This window comes from Ambystoma mexicanum, chromosome 5p (genome assembly GCF_040938575.1).
Source record: "Ambystoma mexicanum isolate Mex_15411 chromosome 5p, UKY_AmexF1_1, whole genome shotgun sequence".
Classification (NCBI taxonomy): domain Eukaryota; kingdom Metazoa; phylum Chordata; class Amphibia; order Caudata; family Ambystomatidae; genus Ambystoma; species Ambystoma mexicanum.
The window spans coordinates 1280137779-1280156141 of NC_090930.1; the positions used below are offsets into that span (position 1 = coordinate 1280137779).

At 44.5% G+C, this 18363-nt stretch overlaps 1 pseudogene; it reads right to left on the bottom strand.

Annotated features, from left to right (window-relative positions):
* Nucleotides 1-17849, bottom strand: part of LOC138480645 (dual specificity protein phosphatase 4-like) — an 88403-nt pseudogene extending 70554 nt beyond the window's left edge.
* Between the last annotated feature and the right edge of the window lie 514 nt (nt 17850-18363).

Genomic DNA, 18363 nt, shown 5'->3' on the forward strand with positions numbered 1-18363 from the left:
AAGGTAATTTCCTCATTGTCCCAATGGGATCATTTTAGCTACAAACAAAGGAGCTTCAATCTCATAAACTATTATTTTGAAATTAACACAGATCTAATACGGTACCAAAGAGAAGAGCATTTCCACTCTTTATTCAAGAGTAATATTGCTTGAAAAACACTGTGGATAATCTCTACTGCAAAACAAAAGGTGATGGCTGTAAGGTTTAGAATTAATCCTAAACTCTGGAAAAGCTCTGGGTAACCCTCCAAACCATTATTCTGTAGCCTGCCAAGCAATTAGAGAAAGGGGAAAGACCATATGCAAATCAGACTTGGTCCCACCCGAACATGGTGCAGTCAAGCCCTAAATGCTAAGTCAGATCCCTTCGGCACTAGTCCACAAGCATCCCCATACATATTTCAGCCTTATTCTGCATCATTAGAAAGGAGTAGCTTGGGTCTCTAGGCCCAGAAGCCTCAGGACATAGGACTGCTGGGCATACCCTTCCAAATCGGGATGACTCAGGAAAAACAAAAGGTGATGGCTGGAAGGTTTAGAATGAATCTTACACTGTGGCACATCTCTGAGGAATCTTCCAAACCACCCTTCTTTAGCATGCCAAGCTATTACAGAAAAAGGAACTACCATATTCAAATCAGAATTGGTACCAGCCCGAAAGGGGTGGTCATGCCAGAACTGCTAAGCCTAATGACCCGAATTACTCCTCAATGATGATGCTCAACAAGGCTGAAATACGTCTGGGGATGCTTGTGGTCTCCTGCAGAAGGGATGCGGCCTAGCAGTTTGTGCTGGACTGCCCCTTTTGGGGTGGGAACAAGCCTGATTTGCATATGGTCTTTACCCTTCTGTAATGCCTTGGCAGGCTGAAAAAAACGATTGTCCGGAGAATTGACCTGAAATGAGCCCGTGGTTATGATTTATTCAAAACCTTCCAGCCTTCAACCTTTGGTTTTGCAGACAATCTCTACTACAACTACTTGCCTCAGAAGAAACACAGTAGGCTTTGATAGTTAAAACAGCAAAAATGCATTTTCTTGCAAAGTGTAGGAAAAAACCGAACAGTCCTCTTGAATAAATTAATTGGAATGTTTCTTTTTGCTTTTCATAGTGTGGCAGAAGGTCCCAACGGTGAAGGACTGGTCATGGGGAAATGCCTGCCACCATCAGACCATGCAGCGGGGATTGCCTTCTGAGCCTGCTGACAGCTGCAGGGGCACTGTCTGACAGCAGCGCTGTTTCAACTGGCAGGGATTATGTTCCGAGCCTACTGACAGCCGCAGGGGCACTGTCTAACACCACCATTGTTTCAACCAAATGCCCCGCAAAGTGTTCGGAAGAGAGGATCCAATGCTAGAATAACTCTGACTGGATACTACAAGGTCCATCTGCGACCCGATGGCCTATACACATTGAGTGCCTGTCCCCTATATTGCTAATACTGTGGGTCTTACTGACATGGAAGAATGCAAGGGCAATGGCGGCTGTAGATTGAGGAATCAAACCAGGGGGCCATGGTAAACAATGTAAGAAAACCTAACCCTGGATTGTTAAGTGACAGGGATTGGATAATGTTGCCAGCGCACCAAATAAAGCAGAATGAACCAGATGATCTGTGACTTTCTATTTTTGTATTTCGCAGGGCCCGAATGGCCAGGCGGATGGCAGAGAGTTTAGTTGGGCATATTAGATTTCCCTCAGAGCGCACCATGAAGAAACAAGAGCAACCTGATTAGGATCACTCCAGCTTCAGCCATCTGAAGCAACAAGGAACGAGAACATTTACTTTCTTTCATTTATATTGAGCTGAACTGAGCACCTGTTTGCTGCCCAATAAAAATAAATCCAATAAAAATCCATGACAACCAAAAACACTTCCTTTGACTCTGATTCTCACAAGTGGTGGCAGCGGTGGGAAGCCCTCATCAAGATCTTGGCTGAGGGCCAACAGCAGTTGGAGCACATACTGCAGGTACAGAGTAATCAGGCTCTAGCGGATCATCAGGCATTTCAGCACGTGATTCAAATCCAGGACGCAGCACAAGAGAAACACCAAGAAACCTTGAAGCAATTAAGAGATGTGATGGCGGCTACCCAGGGGCATCCCGTAGTGCCCCCTCAATTCTCCAGAAATACCAAGCCAGAGAGAAGATCCTGGGTTTTTTAAAATCAATTTTGAATGGGTGTCCAGGAATGCCCAATGGTCCCCGGAACAGTGGTGTCACTACATATCGCCTCTTCTTACAGATGCCATGCAAGGGTCGTATATGGCTGTGAACCCCTCAGGAGGCACTTATTATGGGGAAATCAAAGAACTATCCTAGAGAGAAGTGATGCCAAAGCATCCAGAATTCAACTCAGGAAGACCAAGCTAAAAACTGGAGAGATGCCATGGCAGCAGTCTTACCGTATCCACATTTTATGAAGAAATGGCTAAAGCCAGCTACAGCACCGATTGCAGAAATCATGGAGAAGAAACAGCTTGAGCAATTTGTGAATGCCTGGTCCAAAGATGGGTGAGACAACACCATTGCTGTCTCTATCAGATGCTATCAATTTACCAACCACCTATCAAAAGGCTGGCTTCATATGGAGTACTGGAGAAGGGGGCAACACAGCAACACCACCCCCTAAGCCGGCTGTAACCGTTGGACCACAATGGAACAGAAGTCCGCCAGGTCACAATCCAGAAGCACCCCCTTGCATCTGGCTTCTAGACAACCACAATGTTTTGAAAGTGGTAAATGGGGCCACATAACCCAGTTTTGCCCACGAAAAAAGCAGAACCAATGGAAGATGGTACTATTCAACCCCAAGAATATCGGAGGAGAAGGTATCCTTATGCTGTAGAGGTGACCGTAGACAGAAGACCCACACATGGCTATTCTTGATAGTGGGAGTCAGCATATGGCCATAATGCCAGAAGCAGTTTTTAATAAGGTGTGTAACACCCGTCTTATACCAATCAAGTGTGTTCCTAGGGATGTAAGCAGCTACCCTTTCAGGATCATTAACTTAGGCATCAATAACTGGAACATTGACCTTAGGGCTACCATAATGTCTGCCTTTCTGTCTCCTGTGCTCCTCGGATCAGATCTACCAGTTTTTCGGGACTGTCTTATAGAGGAGGAATGACTGAGAAGATTGCCTTCTTCCCAAGAAGATATACGGAGCTCCCTGTTGAGGGAAAGAAACATTTGCCAAGAAGTCTGAGAGGAAAAAAGATGGAATATTCAAAAACTGATCCTTTGTTCAATGGACTGGAATCTGCATGGCCGTGAACCGTGCTTCCTGGCAGAAAGCCAGACAGATCCATCCTTACAGAGAGCAAGAGAACAGGCTGTTACCCAGAAGGAACCCAGTGAAGATAAATGCCCATGGTTCATGGCAAAAAAAGACCTATACTATCGGATAATCAGAGATGGGGAGCAGAGAGAAAAGGAACATTTACTGTCTCCAAAAACATATTGTGAACTGGTGATGAGATTACATCACAACAACTAAACAGGAGGACACTTGCCTGCAGAGAAAACCCTGGAAAAAGTCTGTAAACAGTTTTATTGGCCCGGAATGTATAGGGACATTTCAAAGTACTGCCATGAGAGTCCTGTTTGTCAGCAGATCAGTCTGTATATTCATCCTAGAACTACACTACAACAGATTCCCAACTAAGGAAACTGTTCCAATGCATCAGAGTCATTGTTGGGGGACCTCTGCACCCCAACAGCAGTGGATACCAGGATCTGCTGGTAGTGGTGGACCATGCAACACAGTATCCTGAGGAATTTCCTATGAGAGGTACTTCCCCCATTCAAGTATGTGATCTCCTTATCCTATACTTTGCAAGAGTAGGGATAATCCAGGAGATAATCACTGATCAAGACAGCAACTTTATTTCCTCTGTAAGGAAAAAGGTCTGCCAACGGATGAAAATCAAACAGCTACAGACTTCCATTTATCCCCCAAAAATGGATGGTCTTGTTAAAAGATATACCAAGACCCTGAAACAAATGCTTGAAAAGGTGACAACACACACAAGATAAAACTGGGACAGAGCCCTACACTAGGTATTAATGGTCCTGAGAGACACTCCCCAGTCGTCAACAAACTTTTCACCATTCTAACTGCTTTTCAGAAGGCATCCAAGGACCATACTTGATCTAGTGAACGAAGACTGGGAATGACAAGAAGAGCAACCCCTTTCTCTCTCTCGCTCTCTCTCTCTTTCTCTCTCTCTCGTTCTGTCTCTCTCTTTAAGGTAAAACCAGTTACATAAGATGAATTTAGATGAGATTTCGCACAGAAAAAGTTTGTCACATGCCCCCATATCCACCCGTCCCCCTGCTCCGGACTAGAAAGTTTTGGAAAGATTCTTTGAAACATAAAAAAGATATTAAAAACCAAAAAACACTGTTTTGGCCTACACCCTATTCATTTTCCCATAGACCAAAAGGTCAATATTTGCTGGACTACGCAGCCCAAACTCCTAGACAGATTTGGACCAGGTACAAAGCATCGGCTTGCGATCCTTTTGTGGTTGGGGGTTTACCCGACCAGTTCTTTTTTAAATATTTGACGGAGAAGGGGGTGCACTGAAAAGAGAACCCCAATGAAGATTGACGCCCTTAGGATTTCGAATTGCATTGAATGAGAAAAATACCAGGGTGTGTCTTTTCCTCTGGAGTGTATTGAAACACCTAGGACGAGTTTATTCTCTTGGAATGTTGTTTTTGTAGAGAGAAACCTGGGGAAGGTAGCCATTCCCTGGAACTGTGAACATTATCCATTTGGAACTTTTGTTGGAGTTATAACTTTCTGTCGAACTTGTTCATTCGTGCACTTTTCAAGCCAAAGACAGTACTATTAACACATTAGAGTTACTTTTCAAATGCAAGGGCTAGGATAGGTTTTCGGACACAGCACATTTCTGCTTTGGACAGCTTGAAACAGGACAGACCCTTAGTTTGGTTGAGGTAGGGACATACCTCCTAGATTAGGAACAGTGAGGCATTTTTGCAAACCCTTTTTCATTTAATAAATGTCTATAACCACAATCATGAGTCCTCTGTGTCCGCATCTCATTCCTGGTTCCTGACAGGCTCCTTAGTTTATTGTGAACCTCTATTGGTCATTGGTGATGGTGGTTATGCCTGTGTTACTGCCATAGTACAACTGCTGTCACTATACTTTTCCATCTGTGAAGTTGTCATTTGTATAGATTATACAAAAGCGGATGAGTATCTGCCAACATCACTTAGGGTTTGGCTAATATGGTTTGATCAGTCAAGTTCATTGCTTCATTCACCAATCCATGGTCACTCTGTGGAATTATCCTACTCTATATAAGCAGTCATTTCAGCAATGGTGTGTTGCAGCAGTACACTATGAGATGGAAAACTGCTAATGTATCTTTCATCCTGTTTTGACTTTATTGAAAATCAGGTGAGGAATGTGCAGAATCCTGCACTGCTACACAATGAATTGATTCTGCCCATCATTGGAGTGATGCCATCTTGCCTTCTTCTTCTGCCCCAGCAAAATGTAGACAACATCTCCTCCTTTGTAGCCAATAAAGATACAAACCCTGTGCATGTATTACTACATTGTGATGCAAATTGTTGTGCCATGTGGTGGCAGACAGTCTGGATTTTCTACAGGCAGAAATGTAATACTTTTGCTTGTCTGGTACGGTCACACAATGCCATTCACAATTTCAGCATCTGCGGTAGCTCCTGTAGGTGGTGTTCAATGCCCATCCCCTACAACCATCATCAACCAATACCTGGGGCAGGTTTGTGTGATCTGTAGACATTTGTAGACCTAATATCTCACTTTAATTGTACTTATTAAAATAATGTCATAATCTAAACTGGTTATTCTTCTGCTCTCTTGGGAAAAATCATTGTTCTGAGGCAGTTGCTAAATTTCTGCCATTCTCCGGCAGTCAGAGATTTTTTGTTCATTCACCAAAACCATCTTGAGAATAACTCAGGTTTACCAAGTGAGCGTCCGCTATTCACAAACAGCCCATTCAAAAAGTGACATTTTATGCTCCATTATAAAAAACACATATGGCTATCATCATTCTTTTTTATTTCCTACCAATAAAACAATGGTTTCTCTCTGTGATTGTTCTATTTCTTCTTGAAAAAAGGTTTTTTGCACCCTGCAATTTTTTTGTCTCCTCAGTTGTAATGCGCTGTCATTTTCTCCTGTCTCAAGAAGAAAACTGCAATTTTCTGTGAATGTATATATATATATATATTTCTGTGAATGTATGCTCAAACAGGAAATTACTCTGTGTCAATCTCTTTTGGACACATCTTTTTATCTGATTAGCGTACATCTCTTTTTCTGCTTTTATTTTTGTTCAATAAAATACAATATATGTTTCACTCTATTTTTTTCTGTTCCCTCCTCTAAAATCATATCGCTTTGCAATGTGTATCTGTCTCAACAGGATTTGAGGATGTTTCTCTGTCTAAAAGAAAACTTGCATCACATTTAGATTTATTTGTATCCTCATGGACATTTGCCACATTATTATGTTTCTCGTGCCTCAGTAGGAAATACAATAATGTGGCACCATATGTTTTGTATTCTTAATGAAAAATAAATGGTCAAAGTTTTTCTTTTTCTCTAGGGAGAATTCTGCCATAATGATACCTTTGGTCCAATTCTAAAACAGTTGTGATTAAGAGACTTACTATAAATCTTAACGAGATTTAATTTATCTAAGACTATTCAAGAAGTACTTTCCCTACACTAGTCTCAACATGTCTCTGAATACCTTCCTCAGACCATTTCTAAAGCTGAAAAGAATGTGAATCTCGATTTTTTTTCAAATATCTTTTGCTCAAACTTTGAGTACCATTTGGCAAGGTGTACATAGCCGGAGCAAAGAGAACTGGAGTGTTAACTGTTTTGATTGCCATAGTTCAAGCAACCACACTGTCTTCAATCTGCATTTAAAATGTTACAAATTCACAACATTGGCCCTAAGGCAGCAGGGTGCTGCACAACCAACAAATACAGAGATGTTAAAAAGCAACATAAAAACATAGGTCATATATGAAATGTACTGTATTCTGTAGACCATAACAATAATCAGGTGAAGAAATAATGAAGAACAGAGACAAGGAACAATAAGTCCATATGGATAGACCAGTTTGAAGAGCATTCAGAAACTCAAGATTGGCAGATGGAAACAAATAGAAGGAGGAGGGCATTTCAGATTCAGGATCATCAGCTGAGAAGCCTTCGGCAGAAAAATTAGAGTGCATAAATAAGGCAATGGACTTCACAACATCAACTACTGGCACTCCTGTAGCCTTGAAGCCCAGGAAAGTGACAAACTCTTGGCAAGGTAAGATAGGTGACCCAAAACCGCCACTTTTTAAATATCACAAAAAGCGTTGAAGAGTGAACGAGAGTGAATGGGGAACCAACACGGAATGGTAAGTGTGAAAGTAATGTGCTCAAACCTCTCTATGCCTGATATTTAATACGAAGCCGAGTATAACACTGTCTGAAGAGTGGAACGACTGGAAGTATTAGGGCTCATGACGACAGAATTTCCGCCATCCAGACATTATTGATTAAACTAATGCCAGGGTGGCGGTATGGAAGTCTGAGGGAAAAATACTGAATTAAAGAAGATACAACTGAAAAAATACATGAGTGTGAGAGAACAAACATATGTGATTAAACCTTCAACTCAGAATCAAGAGCAACATCAAAATATTTAACAGAGGACCAATTGGTAGCATTGACACCAAGGTAAAAGAGTTGGCTCAGCCTCTTTTGCAAAGGTGACAGGGGAGAAGAATAAGCCAAACACAATGCACTCTCAGACTGTCCTTGAATGAAGGTTAATAAAGACACCCTGTCCACAATGGCATAAAGACAGTCTCTATGGTGGTTGATGTCAGCCCAGTAAGATAAACTGACGTAGACACGATTGTCTTCAGCATACTGGTGTACCGTGAAGCTCATCCCTGACATCAGATCACACTGAGGTTCCATCCATGTAGATGTTAAACACCATAGAGGATAGTGCTGGACCCGAGGGACGTCGCAATGCGTTTGCAGGTAATCCGAACTGGCAGAGGCCACCTTCACAAATTGCATCCATTTATGCAGAAAGGCGATGAACCACACCCACACGCATGCCCATGTGATAAAATGTTTTAACAGTTGTCAGTATGAAACACAGTTAAGAGATTGAGGTGAACAAGAACAGAGGACCGTCCAGAATCCAGCACACACATGGCATCCAGCATGTAATAGCCGAAGTGTACCCATGTCAATGCTACACCAAATATGAAATCTAGATTGATAGTCCTGAAAAAAGGCAGTGTGTGTTAAGTGCTGAGAAGGTTGAAGAGCTGCACTTTTTTGGAGAAATGTTTCCGAAAAAGGCAGTTATAGGCTGACAGTTGGCGAAATCCAGGGGATCAATGTCAGACTTTTTCAAGAGTGGGAGTACGTGAATATTTTTTGGAGAGGCAGAACAAAAACCTTGGCTATAAAAAGGAATCACAAATGGGAGCTAAAGGGACAAGAAATGCAAAATAATAGTTTTGATCGGGTAAGCAGGAATGGGATAATCACAGTAGGAAGTGGACTTCATGGAAAGAAGTCTACAAAAAAAATCAGATTCAGAGAGTAGAACATAGGGCCTCTTTACGACCTGGGTGGTAACCATGGCTCTATTTGCGCCATGGTTGCCACCGGTAAACTACCGATTCCGTCATGGTGAATGGCGGAATTACCGCCCCATTCCAAGGTTTGCGGGGGCGGTAATTCCCCATTCACCATGGCCCTTCCCCATTCCCATTTGAACCCCCATAGGGCTCAATGGGAATGGGGAAGGCGGTAATTACGGTACTGCAAATTGCGGTACCGTAATTACCTCCAAAGTCCCTTTGCGGGTCCCGTCCTTAATGGCTGGTAAAATCAGCCGTTAAGGGAGGACCCGCAAAGGGACCTCGGAATTGGGCGTTAAGGGATTACCTGTACCGGTGCCCTTACCGGTACCGGTAATCCCTTACCGCCCGGGTCCTAATGAGGCCCATAGTGTTCAAACGTTCATTTATGATGGTAAAATGGCCATAGGGAAGATATAAGGTACAGTGCTTAGAAGACTCGGAAGCACCACTGCATCATGAAGCATTAATGCAACATTTTGTTTGTTTTCCCAGTTTCATGCACTGCTGGAGTGGAGTGTGCTGTTTTTAAATAAAACATTAGAAGAACTTGGCAGGCATGAGTGCTTGGAAGCGGCAGGCATGAGTGCTTGGAAGCAGGTGGGGTTTACCATGAAGCAGTATTTTTTTTTGTATTACGGGCATCTGGTTAACAATAAATCTTTTGCGCAATTCTATTAAATTGAATATGAAAACAGAAAAAAGGCAATTGTAAAATTACAAGCAAATTGACAAATGTCACTGAAGTATATTTAGTTTATTCCATACGTAGTAAAACAATTTAGAAAATAGCATCATTAAAACATCTATCAAAACTTTACACATTGGGCCCGATTCATGCAATTATTAGCGCAGCAAATCGGGGACTTGCATGCAATTTTGCGTGCAATTCCCTGTTCTTCGATTTATAGAACACAATGAGCGGAGCTTACCTGGGACTTTGGAGGAATCTGCGCCGGTCCAACACGTCACTGTGATACCACGAAGGCCTTGCGCGAGACTCCAAGCGAAGTGCTGGCCGGCCCTGTGCAGCCACCTAAAAAGGGGGTGGAAGACGTGGAATGAGGATGAACAAGCAAAAATGTGGGTGCTACGAGGGACGTTCCACAGTCAAACAATTGCATGGCCCATCTGCGTGCAAAACAACTGTATTCATGGAATTGAACATGGATTGCCGGCGTGCGAAAAAATACTTTATAAATCCAGAAACACATATGCCACGCGATAGCAGGCGTAAACGTCAACGCAGACACAAAAAAATGCATAAAAAGCACGTGGGATCAACAAACGCAGGTATAAATTTACGATGAATGCAACATTTATTGCTGCAGTCATCCTGGGACACTGCAGTAGGAGGAGAATGGCCAGGGCCCAGATCTTCACCCAAGGACCAGCCTTTTTGGGGTGCCTGAAGACCAGGTCTACGGAAGGTATAGGTTCCCCCTCATATCTTCCGAGACCTGGTCACAGAGTGGGAAGATGACCTCACATCACCCACCCTGTGCTCCCAAGCACTGAGCCCCTTGCAAAAGGTGCTCACTGCACTGTATTTATTGGCCACTGGCTCATTCCAGCGGAACACCGCCATAGTTGGTGGCATTTCATAGGCCACGCAGTCACGCTGCCTACACCAGGTGTTGGCAATAATAACAGCATGTCCATCCATGAGACGGCATATTTATATGCCTAAACACACCTGCTGAAAGGCAAGCAGTGGTCCAGGATTTTGATTGGTGGCACACTTCCCAAAAGTGCTAAATGCCATTGATTACACACATGTTGCTCTACGCCCACCTCGAGCAACAGAGCACATCTACTGCAACTGTAAACACTGGCACTCCATCAATGTCCAGGTTGTGTGTGATGCCAAGGGCATTATTACTTCAGTCTATACCAACTATCCTGGCCGCACCCATGATAGTTACATCTTCAGGATGTCCCTCTTACACTGGACCCTGGAAGCTGGGAAGCATGGAAACACATGGCTCATTGTGGATTAGGAATGGCCATGCACATGTATGCATGTTGCACACAGACAAATAGACACTTTCAAAAAATGATAATGACAACCATTCTCACCTCTACCCTCTGAGCACATCCATGATGACACCAATACTCAACCCCCAACACACCTGCCCAGGTAAGATACAACACTGTCCATATTGCAATTCAGGGTATAGTGGAACACCCATTTGGAGTGCTCAAGTCACGTTTCCACTCCTTCCAGTAGTATGCAGGATCATTGTGGCAGCATGTGTCCTGCACAATGTTGCAATATGGCGTGGCGTTGCAGTGGACATGGTGGCGGCAGCCCATTCAGACCCACAGGCCCGCCGCTTGTGTATGGCTAGGCAAAGGGCACATGGAGAGGTTGCACGTACCCAGCTTGTGTAAGTGTATTTCACATAAAATCCCTCCCCTGTGAAGTGGACATGCCCCTGCTAAATCCCAGGTGCTATTCAATGATAACAAGGGGCCAAACCGCTGTGCCCAAAAAAAATAACCTTAGAAAATGCCCTCGGAAGTGCTCAATTATGTGCATCCCTTAGAACTAAAACACATTTCATCTTGTGTTTCCAAAAGAAACACATCAGTACCCCACTACCACCATGCCAACCATTCAATTAAATCACCTGTGTTTCACCAAAACTATCCCATATGTGAAGTAAACGGAGATTTATACTGTGCATCATACACACTGTAGTGGTCCCCATCTGCCCTGGTGGATCTGAGTAAGTAACATACCAGTCAAATGTGTGAGCATCAAGAAATACAGAAACATGTCTGACCTACAACCCATACATGGCCTTAGCCATTCCCATGTACACCAACTGCACCTAGCCCAGTTGTTAGCATATGCACACATGTCCCAGATTGTTCATGATGTGCACACACATGTCCCTATAGTGGGGTGTAGAAATGAAGTGCAGTATAGACCCACAAGTCCACAAACATTCCATAAAGATCAATATAAAAGAACAACATACCTGTCCACCTGGCATATAGTTGACAGCCAAATTTCATCACACAAAATAGCCATTGTTCCCTGATGGAAGGATCTGCAGACAAAGAACAACATGAAACATAGTGCAGCTAACACATACATGCCCCCAAAAAATCAAGACACATGGGCATCCCCTCAGTGACAAACAACACATGCAAACAACAACTCACAAGACAACCATTAACATGTGTACCAGCATACATGCCCAAACACCTGCACACTGCATGCAAATCAAATACACCAAACACACATACTGACAAACAACAACATCCCCCACACGGCCTGTCACCCTAATGACATGCAGCAAATGTGCATATCACATATACACATTCACTAGATTAGGGCACATACACAATGCATGCATCAGTCAACATGCTGCATGAAAATGTGAAGACATCACATATGCGGATAATTGATAACACAAAAAAAGCTGGTACACTCCTGGAACACTACCAATGATATGATATGATAAGGCATGCCATCACCAGCATAGCATTGGGACAGTGCACTGAACACAGTCATTGGAACACATTATTAATACATTTATGCATTGGTCATTTCTTAGGCACTCAACCAATTACCAAAATTGTTTCTAAGTGCACACAGGGCAACATGGCGGGGACAGTGTAAATTAGCCAATCAATTACTAACAGAGATAAATAATATAATCAATATTACCAACACATCATGTGAACAACTGGGAGGGGAGACAATACCACTATGCCTTGTGAGTGTTTACAAGGTACAAGGGTACAGGGGAAGGTGGCAAGGAAAAAGTGTTGGATTTGTTCTTGGAGAACTGCTTGCAGTGAAGTGGTAAGAAAACAAAAGATACACGTAAGTGCAACCTCCCGTGGTGATGCTGAGCATGTGCAAGTGCAGGATATACACAGTTGCTCTGATGATACATGTGGGGGGTCAGGGCCCCTAGGACACATAAGGGCCCTGCATATCAGGCACACTATTGTATGATTAGCATGGAACAGAGAGGGAGAATGAAGAACAGAAGAGAAAAGATCTGAGGCTTATTGGGAAATTAAGGAGGTCCTGCTCAAGACACAGAGGGAGAGTGAGGATATTACACAGACGCCATCACGCAGAGGAAATGGATACACAAACAGCCCTTTATATAGACAACTGCTTCACACGCATGTCGTTGTTGCCAGAGAAAGGAAGGAGTCTAGAAGGTCAGTATTTGATCATGAAGCTTTGAAGATTGGGTGGTACCCGGCCACAAATAGCCCTGTGGATGATACACAAGGATTACAATGTAATCCGTGCTGAGACTGTGAGCCACTGAAGACTTTGTAGTGTATGAGAGATGACGTACCTTGGCGTGAGACCAATGATAAGTCTTGCTGCCCAAATCTGGTTAAGCTGGAGGGGTTGCAGGGTGGACTATGCAACAATAAGGAGAAGGCTGTTGCAGTAGTGTAGCCTGGAGAGAACCAGAGAACGGGTATCATTGATTCTCTGGGGTAATTTGTGGAAGGGTACAGTTACTATGAGAAGGAATAGCTGAAAGTGGGACTTCTTGACAATGTGCAGAAAATGAGTGATAAAGGAAAGGGGGGAGTCAAAGATGACTAAGATTTACAGATTTGGATAAGGGGCAGGGGGTGAGTCCATGGAGGAAGGACACAATGCGTTGCAGCAGGGAAATGTATATGTCAAAGAGGCATGCCAAAAGAATGGAGACATGCACGATGCCACAGGAGGAGGTGGAAGAAGGGTAGGAGAAAGTGCACAGAATTATTTTGTCAGAATGTAAAAGCTAGTCCACGGCCTGCACATTTTAAATTTTAATGAGGATGGAATGCTTCGCTGTGTCAAATTCAGAAGAGACATCAATGCCAATGTGGACAGCAAGGGATTATGAATTGAGGGATGCTAGCATTTCTTCTAGTTTGTTCAGGAGAGCAGTGTCTGTGGATCATGGAGGCTGGAATCCACACTGGTGTACATGTACACTGCCAGCAAGTATGTTATTGGTGAATTGAATTTATATTTTATTTGTATTTGTATTGTCCTCATACACAAGTGTTTCATTTGGGGGAGGACAAACTTCTGAAGCATTTTCCCCAGGAAGTTGGTGATTTAAATGTGGCGGTAGTTGGCTGAGAAGGAATGCTCTTCAGATAGTATTGTAAGGGTGGGACGCACACGGGAGTGCTTGAGGGAGGATGCAAACAAAAGTGCAGCAAAGGAGTGGTTGCATAGATCAGCAAGAGCAGGGGCCAGAGAGGAGATGTTGCCCTTCATGTTTCTGGATGAGCATAGGCCCACCTGTTTGGATGAGACCTTCATGGAATTGACAACTCTGGTGACTTCTTCAGGGGAGACAGGAGCCAAGGAGGAGAAGGGGAAATGAGGAGGGTGAGTGGTAGAGGGACAGCGGGAGGAGGTTTGTGCTGGAAGAGCCTGTCATAAGGAGGTTCAGTATGTCCTGGCTTTGAGAAAATAAAGGAGATGTAAATGTATTACAAAGAGACTGTGAAGAAGTAGGTACAGAAGATACAGTGGGTGGGTTTTCAAGTACACAAATACCCCTTCAACTCCTGGCAGGACCATGCTTGGTGCATACATGCACTGAGGCTGATGGCCAACCAGGGAACTGCTGTGGAAGACATAAGCAGACAACACAAAGCGATGTGATGCAGCAACCCACGCTAAATGCATGCAAAATGCAGGATGCAAACCAAAACAGCATGTTGAATGCAGACTTCATTGTCACAGCATACAAATGGTCAAATACTGCATTCAATCAATGCAGCTGTAACATGAATGCTACATGCATGAGAAAGCATCAACATCACTTACCCTAATGTGCTGTTACACATCATAGCATCCCAAAAATATACATTTATAACCACATGTTTGTGTCCTTCAACTGGTGCTGCATGCCGATCCATAATCAAGACAGGCCAAATGTGATGTTGATCCACAAAGCCACAAACATTGCAAAGGATGTGAGTTGCCACTCATTACATATGCTAAAAGTGCCATGAGACATACATCATCACAACCAGCAACACCTGTCACAGGCCATGAACATCCAGCCATGCTACTAACTACCAAACACCCATGAAAGGCACACACAGTTAGAAAGTCCAGATGTTAGAATGTGAAAACAGTAGCTCCACCAACCCATCGAAACCACACCATGCCCAGACCCAACATCAGAAGCAGACACGGTAAAACATGCGCCCATTAAGAAGTACTGGTGGGCCACAAAACAAGTCAATCCCAAGTGAACACACACAGTGCTAGACTCCCATGCAAACACCACAGAAGTGTCTGATAATGGCTTTCACTTACCTGTACAGGGTACACACTGCCTTGTGTAAGATGCACACCAACAGGAAAACGCTTCCCCTAAATGCAATCAAATGCATAACAACAGAAACAACATGCACACCCATGAAACACATGATTTGCTACAGAAAATATGCAGACACCACCCACTTTGGGAGCAACACAGGGTGCCAGAGTGTGACAGGAAATAGATTGTGATAAGCCCTGGAGAGCAGTGTACAACAACAGAGAGAGAGGGACAGAGAGCAACACTGAGAGGGATGCCCAAGGAAAAGCCACATCAATATAGATGGTCAACAACATGCACTACAGCACAGTAGGTGTGGGTAGAGAGGAATACACCAAGGTAGGTAATACAGTGACAAGCGTATCACTTAAATAACCATACCGGCATGTCAGCATGCAAAGCACATATAGGTTAAGTAAGACATGAATCAAACATGCACACCAACAATGCATGCTCAACATGCAAGGCAGTGCTAATGCTTACCCGCTTATTGCGTTGGCACTGTGTGATTCCTGCATCACCTACACCCGGAACTGTGTCTCCTAATCTGGTATAGGAAGGACAGTGCCTGGTGAAGGGCATGGGGAGCATGGACGTCAGAGGCTGCAGGGTGTCTCCCCTCGGACAGCAGTCACCACCAGATTACAGATTACTGGAAGAACATGGAAGAAGATATTACAACAGGCATACTGAAGTACCATTCAAACTGCACCCATGTGCCATGGAACACAGAAACCATATTTACCTGCACATGCCATCCTGTGCACCAGCATGCAAACATGTAAGTTGACCTCACTATGCAAACCTGCATGTTCACCACTGCAAGCCTCATGGCCTTGAGATGTGTACTGCACACCTCAAAGATTCCCAAAAAATACCAGTAAAGGGCAACTCAAAAATAAAATGCCAAAATTCGGCCATGTGGTGAACAAAAGTATCAAAAAATCAAATGAAATCAAAAATATAAAAATAAAAATCATCCCTCATGGACCGGGGGGTCCACCCAGGAGGGGAGAAGGACAGGGTACATGCCAACTTCCACATGGGTTGATGTTGAAAATAAAAAATACAAAACCTCCATGGGCTCACGGACCGCACGGCTATGTTGGACCGGGAGGCATGTCTCTGCTGGCACCACCATCCTGTGTTGGATAAGAAGTTGTTAGTGGTCCTGGAAGCTGACAACGCAGTGCCCTGGCCTGATCCTCAGTGGCAGCGGCCATGCGTGACACTGCTGAATGTACAAGCATATTGAGGGCTTGGAGGTCACCAAGCAGCACATTGCAGTGTGCACTGAGTTCCGCCAAGACATCCTGCCTCAATGGCTGCATCTCTGTTTGGAACAGTCTCCTGGTGGCTGCCTCTTCCTCACGGACTGCAGCTCTGTGAGCCAACAATTCTTGCCTCAGGGCTTCCCCGTGGGCTCGACCCTCTGCAAGCAGCCTGCCTGAAGAGACCTCAGATCTGAATGTTGGCTCCTGCTATTGGCCTCCATGCCCAGGCCTTTTGGTGCGGCATGTCGGAGCGGCATGTGGACCGCATTACCTGGAGCACCATGTCAGTGTGTGGAATGCAACATCTGCTCCAACTTGGTCTGCCCAGTCTGCACACGTACCCCACGTGTGCGGGGCCCATGCCTGCATGACCCAAAGGAGCATGGCCCTTGCTGTGATGCCACTGTCTCTGGCTGCAGGACTTCAACCCTCCCTTGGACATCTGTCCCAGGACCAGAAATCCATACATGGGAGCATGGCCCTGCATCTGTAACCACCACAGACGGCCCTGACACCACTGACTGGCTTTGTGAAGGTACTTGACCCCCTGCAGACTCATGGGCCCCAACTTTTTCAACACTTGTTGCACTTACCTTCCACGCCATGTAGTCTACTGAAGGTCTGGACCGGCACAGACTCTTCTTCTTCTTCTTCCTCCTCGTCTTCATCCTCCTCTGCATCTGGTGTCTCCTCACCTGCACCAGGACAGAAAAAGACATGAGGAGTTTCGTGAAACGTGTCTACAGTTAACATGTGTATCACAGTGATGTCATGCAACAAAATGCAGGGCATGTCACCATGATAGAAGCAGCATATACAGACCATGTACAAGAAGCCATCTGATCATGGCATATGCAGACTGGATATAACATTACATGCACAGGAATATGCAGGCAGTGGACACATCAGCAACAAACATGGTTCTTAGCAAGCACATTATGGCACGTGGCACTTCTAAGTATTGGCGGATACCTGTGAAATGTGCATGGTCATGTGTCCCCGTGACATGCTATTAGAAGACTTGTCAACAGGCAGACACACATATTGACACCCAAGTACGCATACATCACATGCCACACCAGTGTTGAACTGGCACAGGGACTGCCCGCAATGGAAACATGCCCTAACTCCTGAACAAAGGATACAATACCAGTTCAAGTATGACTGTAAGAGTAACCGCTATCCAAGATCTGTGAAGTGGAGAGAGTAATTCAATGCAGTTTGAGATAGGAAGAAGGTACAGGGACCCACAAGAGGGTCAGGGGCATGGATGCATTGAGTGTGTAGTAAGTGTGTGAGGGTATCAGGGATCAGGTCTCACAGCAACTCTACTCTGGGGTCATTGCCATAGCGGGAGCGTGGATGTGCACAGTCTCGAAATATGCACACTCACTTATGGCAGGCCATGAGGCATGTTGGTAGTCTCCTTGGAAGGTCTATGTAGCATGTAAGCACCTACCTATATCTGTGAATATAGAATCTACACTCTGCAGTGCATAAAGTCTAACTTGTGCTTCAGACACAAGCACATGTCTAGCCATGCAGAGTGACTGACATCACTGATGCATCAACAAGATGGCACATTGTGGCATCATGTTGCAGATGTTGGTTGGCCATGCTAGTGTGGGATGAGGACTATCACATGACCTTGTGCAATGGATGCACAACACATGGGTTGTTTCCACTCTTGAGTACCCTGGACAGGAGTCAGTGAATCATGCCAGGCTTCATCCAGGGCAGTCATTAAGATGCTGGCCGAAGAGTATTACAATCAAACTTTGTTGTTATCTTTCAATACAAGTACTGTTTATGCTTCCACTGCACACCCCTGGGCCCTGGGACAGCATTGTCCATTTCACGGCCTTGACCCCGACCCCGGCCACCTCTGCCACCTTTCCCTCTTGGGGCCTTTCCACTCATGTTCCACGTGTTAGTGAACAATGGAAGGCATACCAAACAATTGTCCTGGGTAATTTAGTGCGGGGCAGTGTACATGATGGAAAACATACTTTTGTGGTCCAGCAAGGCTCAAATCTTCCACAGGTGACACAAATA